Source organism: Piliocolobus tephrosceles, chromosome 4, assembly GCF_002776525.5.
Source record: "Piliocolobus tephrosceles isolate RC106 chromosome 4, ASM277652v3, whole genome shotgun sequence".
NCBI classification, from domain to species: domain Eukaryota; kingdom Metazoa; phylum Chordata; class Mammalia; order Primates; family Cercopithecidae; genus Piliocolobus; species Piliocolobus tephrosceles.
This window is the reverse complement of record NC_045437.1, coordinates 63,855,777-63,866,107: the sequence shown is the minus strand read 5'-3', so window position 1 is coordinate 63,866,107 and position 10,331 is coordinate 63,855,777. Positions and strand designations below refer to the sequence as shown.

Below are 10,331 nucleotides of genomic sequence, written 5' to 3'. Positions count from 1 at the left end.
TGAACGGGAGGATAACAGAGAGACAGTGAGAAGGTGGTGGCAGCGTGTGTGTGTGTGTGTGTGTGTGTGTGTGTGTGTGTGTGTGTATCGGGGTAGGGAGAGGGAGAGGGAGACAGGGAGAGAGAGAAAAAAAGAAAAGAAAAGAAAGAAGCTGGGTCCCAAAGGACAGTTCCTCATGGTTAAGCCCCTGAATCTACCAACTCTGAAGTCTGTCAACCTCTAGTCTTCCTGTTAGGTGAAATAATAAAATAAATGTCCTTAATCTTTAAGTCTGTGGAAGTCAGACTGTTACTTGCAGCTGAAAACATTCTAATTGACACACAGAATAAAGTCTCAACAAGACTCAGTTCAGACCAAATACTTAGATTGGATCTTTTCTCAAGAGTCATTCCCAACGGTTTGGGGTTCCCAGGATAGTCCACATTCTCTTCACTTGAGGGTCTTTGCACATCCCATTCCTTCCTCCTGCAACGCTCCTCCCTCTTCTCTTTGCATCCTTGACTCGGGCTCAACTCCAGGGCTCTGATAGGAGTCAGGGCTATGGAAATATCTCCCTGAGCCCTCACGTGTGAGTTGAATGTTCCTTTCACATGCTCCCACCAAGCCTTGTGCTTTTCCGGGCATAGCTATTTTGCAGACTGTCTTGAGACTGCCCGTATCTCTGCATCTGTTTTGGTCACCATTATCTCTGCAATGCTGGCACACTGCCATACTACATGCTCAATAGTTGCTGAATGAATGAATTTTAAAAGTGTTTGTTTGTTTGTTTATTTATTTATTTTTTGAGATGGATTCTTGCTGTGTTGCCCAGGCTGGAGTGCAGTGGTGTGATCTCGTCTCACTGCTACTTCTGCCTCCCAGGTTCGAGCGATTCTCCTGCCTCAGCCTTCCGAGTAGCTGGGATTACAGGCGTGCACCATCATGCCCGGCTAATTTTTTGTATTTTTAGTAGAGATGGGGTTTTGCCATGTTGGCCAGGCTGGTCTGGAAATCCTGACCTCAGGTAATCTGCCTGCCTTGGCCTTGCAAAGTGCTGGGATTACAGGCATGAACCACTACACCCAGCCAAAGCATTTATTCTTTCTACTTGGGCTTTCAAAGGATCTTGCCTTTTATAAGAAGGCTGTAATTTTTCTTATAAAATGCAGGCTTTTTTTGGTGCTAATTGTTTAATATACAGTAAAGATCCATTTAAAAAATTGACACATAATTCACATAAAATTCACCTTCTTTAAATATATAATTCAGTTACTTTTAGAGTAGTCACAAGGTTATTCAACCATCATCACTATCTGATTTCAGAACTTCATCATCCTGAAAAGAAACCCCCTGTCCATTAGCAGTCACTCTCCATTCCCTTCTTCTCCCAGTCCCTGGCAATCACTAATCTGTTTTCTGTCTCTACAGATTCATCTATTCTGAACACTTCATCTAAAGAGAATCATGCTCAACATTTGTGTACAAGTTGTTGTGTGATTATGTTTTCAATTCTCTGGGTATACCTAGGAATGGGGATGCTGGGTCACATGGTAACTTTATGTTTAACATTTTGAGGAACTGCCAAACTGATTTCCAAAATGGCTGTACCATTTTACATTCCCAGCAGCATTGTACAATGATTCCAATTTCTCCTCATCCTATCGAAGATTCATTTGAGTACATTTATTTTAGGTAAACAGAATGCTGACATGGAGAAATAGAAATTATATACTTAATATTCATGTGGTTAATGCGTATGAGTCAAATGGTCAGTAATAACCTCACCAATCTACCATTTGAAATCCAAGAGCTCGTAAGGACAAGGCAAAAGAAAATTAGTAACTTCAGAATGAATGCTTGATGTAAGCAAAGTTCTCTCTCTTTTTTTAAGCATATTGATGGGTAAAAGAGCCTGAGTAAATTTGAAGAGGAAAGTCATGTGACAACAGCCTTAGTTTAAGCCTAAGCCATCCCCCACTGGAATTCAGATGTGTCTAGACCTGTTTGGCGGACTGAGCTGCCAGAAGCCGATTTTTAAGAGGAACTGATGGCTGGGGAGAGAGAACTCATTTAAGGGAAGAGAGACTGAACCAGAAAAGCTTGTTAAGGTGGAGAGGGGAGCAGTTCTGAATATACTCGACTGTGCCCCCCCCTCCCCAAGCCTAGTCCTGCCTCCATGAACTCAGGACTGAATCCCAGAAGAGAAAGGCCTATGTTAAAATCTGAAAACCTTGTTTTCATTAAAACTCTTTTTTCTTTTCTTTTTTCATTTTTAAAATTTTTTTTGAGACAGAGTCTCACTTTGTTGCTCACTCAGTGGCTTGATCTTGGCTCACTGCAACCTCTGCTTCCTGGGTTCAAGTGATTCTCCTACCTCAGCCTCCTGAGTAGCTGGGACTACAGGCGTGCGCCACCATGCCCAGCTAATTTTTGTATGTTTTTTAGTAGAGCCGTTTTCACCATATTTCGCCAGGCTGGTCTCAAACTCCTGACCTTAGGTGATCCACCTGCCTTGGCCTCCCAAATTGCTGGGATTACAGGTGTGAGCCACTGCACCTGGCCCCTGGCCCTATTTTCTTTCTTTCTGTTTCTTTCTTCTTCATTTTCTTCTTTTTTATTTTTTGGCAGAGTCTCGCTCTCTTGCCAGGCTGGAGTGCAGTGGCGTGACCTTGGCTCACTGCAAACTTCGACTCCCTGGTTCATGCAATTCTCCAGCCTCAGCCTCCTGAGTAGCTGGGATTACAGGCACAAGCCACCATGCCAAGCTAATTTTTGTATTTTTAGTAGAGACAGGGTTTCACCGTGTTAGCCAGGCTGGTCTCGATCTCCTGACCTCGTGATCTGCCTGCCTCGGCCTCCCAAAGTGCTGGGATTACAGGCGTGAGCCACTGTGTCCAGCCCCTATTTTCATTAAAAACTCTAAGACCTTGGATGTAAGGGAAGACTGCCTCAGTAATTCCTCATGTACATTATACAAAGTATACATTACATGAAAGAGACAGATGCTTTTTCTCACATGGGCAACAAATGCCATGACCTTCAGAGTATTCATCTCCATATTGGTACACCACATGTACACATGTATCAGGGGGTGGTGGCAGTAACAATGGGCCTGCCTGTAAAGGGGGTCATTTGAGGATGCTAGAGGTAGCCTTGAAACACCTTCATTAGCTGTGTGGGTGGTGAGGCCTGGGAAGCTGATATCACTGAAGAGGGACTGAGCAGAAGACAGTAGTAGAAGCCCATGGTGGTCTTAAAGTTTTTGGTGAGTTCAGGTGAGAGGTTCCCTAGGGACTCCCAGGTGGAACACTGATGGGGACTCCGAGTGATGATAAAAGCAGGAGACATCCCCATTTGTACGTTAATAGTATACAGCACTCTGGCTGGTGTGGACTAGGGAAATACAGTCTAACCATTAATGAAATCCAATGAAAAATAACTAAGTAGCTGAGGAATGAGCCACACCAATTTGAATTGAATGATTAAATACACATTGTTCATTTTGGGATGAATGGTAGCCTCATAAAATAAAAATTTTTTCCATCTCAAGAGTCATTGTTATTGTGATGAAATAAAGCTGTTGAGTAGACTTTCCCACCATGGGTTGCCCTGTTATTCTCACATTTGGGAACTTTCCATTGCTTTAGAGATTAACATTCCCACGGTTTTCTATCCCATGATGTTTGCGGTTATAGATGAAAATGTAACTGGCAGTCAATGGCAGGAAAAGTAATGAATGACGTAGTGTGTAACAATAAAAAAATGAAGCAAGTTCAACTGAATCCAAGATGTTGAGTTCACAGAAAGCCAGTGCAACAGAACCTGTGAGAAGAGCCACACCCTGGGGTTCTTCTGTCACATAAGGGAGGAGAGGGAAGGATTTGTGAGCTTTGCCTTTTCAGCATCATGAAAATGAGACTTTGTGATCACACTTTTATTTTATTTTATTTTATTGAGATAGAGTCTCGCTCTGTCATGCAGGCTGGAGTGCAGTGGTGCGATATCAGCTCACTGCAACCTCTGCCTCCTGGGTTCAAGAGATTCTCCTGCCTCAGCCTCCTGAGTAGCTGGAATTACAGGTGCACGCCACCATGCCTGGCAAATTTTTGTATTTTTAGTAGAGATAGGGTTTCACCATGCTGGTCAGTCTGGTCTTGAACTTCTGACCTCGTGATCTGCCTGACTTGGCCTCTCAAAGTGCTGGGATTACAGGCATGAGCCACTGCACTCGGCCTTAATTTTTTATTAGGATGAAATATATTAACTTCAGGCCAATGTTGGTTTTTGAAGAGATCATGAGTTATTCATTTTCCATCAAAGGACTTTTCTAGACATGTAAGAAAGAAAGAAAACAGCCGGGCGCGGTGGCTCAAGCCTGTAATCCCAGCACTTTGGGAGGCCGAGACGGGTGGATCACGAGGTCAGGAGATCGAGACCATCCTGGCTAATACGGTGAAACCCCGTCTCTACTAAAAAATACAAAAAACTAGCCGGGCGGCGAGGCGGGCGCCTGTAGTCCCAGCTACTCGGGAGGCTGAGGCAGGAGAATGGCGTGAACCCGGGAGGCGGAGCTTGCAGTGAGCTGAGATCCGGCCACTGCACTCCAGCCTGGGCGGCAGAGCAAGACTCCGTCTCAAAAAAAAAAAAAAAAAAAAGAAAGAAAGAAAGAAAGAAAACATCTCATATGATAGAGGTCCTGATATGCACTGAAGCATAAAAATAGCTCAAGTGGGCATGGTGGCTCATGCCTCTAATCCCAGTACTTTGGGAGGATGAGGTGGGTGGATCACCTGATGTCAGGAGTTCAAGACCAGCCTGGCCAACATGATGAAACCTTGTCTCTACTAAAAATACAAAAATTAGCCAGGTATGGTGCCACATGCCTGTAGTCCCAGCTACTCAGGAGGCTGAGGCAGAAGAATCACTTAAACTTGGGAGGCAGAGGCTGCAGTGAGCTGAGATCATACCACAGCACTCCAGCCTGGGTGACAGAGTGAGACTCCGTCAAAAAGAAAAAGAAAAAGAAAAAAAAGCCGGGCATGGTGGCTCACACCTGCAACCCCAGCACTTCAGGAGACTGAGGCGGACAGATCACCTGAGGTCAGGAGTTCAAGACCAGCCTGGCCAAAATGGTAAAACCCTGTCTCTACTAAAAATACAAAAATTAGCCAGGCATGGTGGTGTGCACCTGTAATCCCAGTTACTTGGGAGGCTGAGGCAGGAGAATCACTTGAACCCTAGAGGTGGAGGTTGCAGTGAGTTGAGATCATGACACTACACTGCCACTTGGGCAACGGAGGGAAACTCCATCTCCAAAAAAAAAAAAAAAAAAAAAAAAATAGCCCGAGCAACAAACATCAGAGAAGGCATCAGCGAAGATGCCATAGTTCCTCTGTATGTGGGGAGGAAAGATGGCAGCAATGGTTCTCAAACCCCAGATTCCATGAGAGCCCTAATAATACTTTGAAAGTATCCTGGGCTACTGGGAAGGACCACATAGGTCTGCGGTCCCCCTCCCCCACACAAAAATCAGACAAGCCAGGTTATCTCTTTTGTATATTGGTTCTTTTTTCTTTTCTTTTCTTTCCTTTTTGAGTGGGGGGGATGAAGTCTCACTCTGTTGCCCAGGCTGGAGTGCAATGGCATCATCTCAGCTCACTGCAACCTCTGCCTCCCGGGTTCAAGCAATTCTTGTGCCTCAGCCTCCTGAGTAGCTGGGATTACAGGTGCATGCCACCACACCCAGCTAATTTTTTGTATTTCTAGTAGAGATGGGGTTTTATCATGTCGGCCAGGCTGATCTTGAACTTCTGACCTCAGGTGATCTGCCCGCCTCAGTCTCCCAAAGTGCTGGGATTACAGTTGTGAGCCACCATGCCTGGCCTGTATATTGGTTCTTGCCTACAATTGATATTTGAACATAGGGATTTGGTGCTTTAAAAAATTGAGAGAGAAAGATTGAGATGAAAAGCCACTGGGGCTTTCTTTAAGTCTCCTTCTGCAAATCTTATGTTTTCTCAGAAGGAGCTATCTCCAGGATGAATCCTGCATGTTAATCACAGTTGTAGCAAACTCAGTTGCTGTTTTCCCTATGCACACCGGGAATTCATCTACTCCTGGATCCCAACACATGTTCTTGGCAACACGTGTCATGGCTGCTCTGTTGCTGAGCCACATGGTGGAAACCGAGCAGAGCTGAGTTTGACTGGATCCATCCCACCAACCCCTGGCTGACCTCCTGCACTGTCCATCCCTATGTACAGGAGGAATGCTCAGGAGCCCTGGAGAGGAGAGAGCTAAGCTGCTGGCCTGACCAGAATTTGAGAAGCTCTGCTCAGCACAGCTGAGATTAAAAAGAGATTCAGGAAGGAGAAATCAGTAATTCCTTTCAGGGCCAGAAAACTTGGGAAAATGCTAAGGGATAACAAAGCCAGGGAGCTTGGGAGCTTGGGAGCTTGGGAGCTTGGGAGCTTGGTCACTTTAGCACTCAGCTTTATGACCTTTGGAAACTACATGTCACACTACTGCGTCCAAAGCCAGCTTTCATAACTTTTGTTTTGGCATCTTTGTCCTCAGGCATTTTAAGACACTGTAGAGAGGTTGTCTAATATTTTCCACACATCATAATGGCATAAAACTAGGAGATGAACAAGGACAGCTAGGAAGAATTGCAAATAGAGACTAGGAGGCAGAAATGATGGAAAAAGATGGAAATGAGAGTGACATCTGTGGGTTTAATCAGTAACTTAATCTGGCAATGCAGAATGTAGCCAGTTAACAGCAAACAGAACCCAGTAAGGTTCCTACCTCCTGAGGAGTCCCCATCTCTGCCTTGAGCTTTTAGGATCCTTGGGCAACAGGCAGACGCGTTAGTTCCTGCTGGCTTCAGCCCTGTCTGGCCTCTTGATCACTCAGCACTCAGGACTTTCCCAAGTCTTGAGCCTCCAAAGGCTACAGGTGGCATTATTGGGAGTTCTTTGCTTGTTTGTGGATCTGGAATTTACCTGCTCTCCTCACACCTGGTCCCCAGATGGTGGGGCTGGCCCGAGGCTTCCAGGTGCACAATAAGCTGCAGCTTCCCTGTGTTCGTGCCTGTCTGCCTGCCTGCTTTTTAGCCTGGTTCCTGACTTTTTACTGGGACTAGACCCCAGCCCAGAAGTTGTCTGGGGCTAGCATGCTGCCACCTGGCTCCTGCTATCTGCTCACTCCATTTTTTCCATCTCACTACCCATTTACCTGCCACTGGATGATGCTTGAGTTCTAAACTTATTATTTTGAAAAATCCCAAGCCTGCAGCAAAGTTGAGAAAACAGTACAATGAATAGCCACATACTTTCATTTAGATTTACTAATTTTTAGCATTTTGCCACATTTTTCTTTCTCTTTCTTCACACACACATACACACTCATAACTGTCCCCATAATGTCTGTTACGGCTATATTTTTTCCAATCCCAGATCTAAATAGGCATCATGCATTACATTTAGTCATGTCTCTTTAGTTTTCTTTAATGTAGAACAGTCCTCTTGCTATTTTTGTTTTGTTTTGGAGACAGTCTCCCTCTATCGCCCAGGCTGGAGTGCAATGGCATGATCTCCACTCACCGCAACCCCCACCTCCTGGGTTCAAGTGATTCTCCTGCCTCAGCCTCCCAAGTAGCTGGGCTTACAGGCATGTGCCACCACGCCTGGCTACTTTTCTGTATTTTTAGTAGAAACAGGGTTTCACCATGTTGGCCAGGCTGTTCTCAAACTGCTGGCCTCAAGTGATCCACCTGCCTTGGACTCTTTAAAGTGTTGGGATTACACATGTGAGCCACTGCACCCGGCCCAGTTCTCTTGCCTGTAAAAAAAAAAAAAATTTTCCTGGCCAGGCATGGTGGCTCATGCCTGTAATCCCAGAACTTTGGGAAGCCGAAGTGGGCAGATCACCTGAGCTCTGGAGTTTGAGACCAGCCTGGCCAACATGGCAAAACCCCGTCTCTACTAAAAACACAAAAATTAGCACTTGCCTATAATTCCACCTACTCGGGAGGCTGAGACAGGAGAATTGCTTGAGTCCGGGAGGCAGAGGTTGCAGTGAGCCGAGACTGCGCCACTGTACTCCAGCCTGGATGACAGAGCGAGACTCCGTCTTAAAAAAAAAAAAAAAGAAAAATCTTTCTTGACATCCACATTTTTGAAGAGTTCAGGCCAATTGGGGTTTTTTTGGACATCTTATCATCTTGTCACAATTTGATTCAGGTTAAACATTTTGGACAGGAATACTTGATAGGTGTCACTGCCTCTTAAGGACAGGCTATGGCCAATGCCCACTTGCCTTTCTCTGCACGGCACAGTAACCGTCCCTTTCCTCTCCCCAGCCTGGCAGAAGGCAAAGCAGCAAGGGTGGCTGAGGAACTTGTGCTGGGCAGACCTGGGCTTCCAGGGGACCTGGCAGGGTTGCTGCCACCAGACACCACTCTGACAAGTAAACCTTGCCTTTTGGCCCCCAATTTCATTTGTTGCAGATGAGCTGTCGCATATACTGGGCTCTCTGAATTCTATCGTAGTCCAGTGGTGGTCATGCTTAGGGTGGATCTAAGAGGAAACAAACAAGACAGAGACTCCAAAGAAGCCATGTGTTAGAGGCTCCTCAGGCCCAAAGGCTCTAGTGTATGACTCTTACCATGCAGACAGAGCTTCCAAACTCAAGTGGACACTTCAGGCTGTTGTGCTGGGCTTCAGGAACGGAACAGGAAGGACTAGGAGAAATCAAGACTGCAAGTCTGGTTGAGTACAGGGATTTGGCAGACATCTATGCTCTGCGTTAGCAAGGAAGTCAAGTTCTTCCTTGAAAAGGACGCATGGGTACTACAAGTTCAAAAACTCAAAACGAAAATCCAAGTCCAGAAGCCTTCATGCGTCAGAGGAGACCATGGGCCAGGAGTTCCTCTGAGGCAGGAAAAGCCTTTCCTGTTTTTCCGTGCATCCCTATGGCTGAGTCCTGTGCTTGGTAGGTGGGAGACATCCAATCCTTGCTTCTGAATGAATTAATGACTACATGAGCAAATAAATGGCTGTGATTTCTAAAGGGCCAGGTTTGGTATCCAAGAGTCCTATTTAATTGGGAGGATTCAAGAGTTAGTATCTCAGAGTATAGACGGGAAGACACAGCAAAACATAGCATTTTGAGGTACACAAGTCAAGGAACACAGCTGAGGAATGGGTTGAACAGCAGTGAGTTGTGGCATGTATTATAATTCAGGGTCAACCCACCAACTGCAGACTTTCCTTTGATGTTGAGCTTACGGTCTCCTGGTCTTCTGTATGCAGAGACCTTTTGCTCAGCTACAGTGTAGCCAGGAACATGTCTGTCCCATCAGGCACATGATGTGCAGCTTCCAAGAAGCTGGGAGGGGGCCACAAGAATGGCTTTTTTCCCTCTCCCGCACTGCTGCACATGGTAGAAACAAAAAGTAAGACATGGACACGTTCATATACTAACCAGACTTTTCAAAAGCCATAAAGCCCCATCCAAGCATCGCTCATTAATACCATAAAGGCTGGGTGGAAAAGTTTAAAGTGGGAATGGAGAAATTGCATGGAAAGAAAGCTCAAGACGCTCCTAATAAAGCAGCTTGAACATAAAGGTTTGGCGCATTCTTAAGACCAGGAAGATGGTCAGGGTCAGTGCTTGAGCTGTAGTCTGCTGCATTCAGCATCTGGAGTGCTGGCGGCTTCCAGCAAAATCTATTAGACTGATAAAGAGGCTCTGGAAGATCTCTTACTGGCTATGAGCACCATGCAGGGGCAAAAAAAGATGTGTCAGGTGATTTAGAAGAAAAGTATTTTTAAGTTGAGAAGAGTGCAATCGTATTACCATCTCCACATTTAGAGATGATTTTAAAAAGCACAAAGAAAGGAAATGGGCTGTTCCCGGGTCTCCTGTAACTACAGTCCAGCCCTGCTTCCTTATATAGATTTCCTTTTGCACATATACTCTTAGTTTGGGTTTCTAAAACCAATGGTTTTTATTTATATGTAAGAAAACCCCAATTTTTCTAAATTCTCACCAAAGATGATGCTGGCCAGCCCCTAATTTATGTTATCACCATGCCGGGGGCCCCTCCTTCCTACCTTCCTGTCTGAGTTCCCTGAAGAAACCGGGTGAACTTCTCAGTTCCATAAACTTTTGTAAGTTTCTTTTCTTTCTTTAATTTTTTTTTTTTTTTGCCAACGTGTCAGTACATCTGAGCGCTCCTCATCCCTGTTGGCTGCACAGACAGCTCCAGTTTTGTCCTTCCTTTACTGGGGAACTGCTGTCAGCAGGGCTGGATTAGAGCCTGGCAACCGTTCTGTTGCTAATACATT

General features: G+C 45.4%; 1 pseudogene; it reads right to left on the bottom strand.

Moving 5' to 3' along the window:
• The window catches only part of LOC111541681, a 41,497-nt pseudogene extending 32,722 nt beyond the window's left edge, over window positions 1–8,775 (bottom strand).
• Window positions 8,776–10,331: the final 1,556 nt, after the last annotated feature.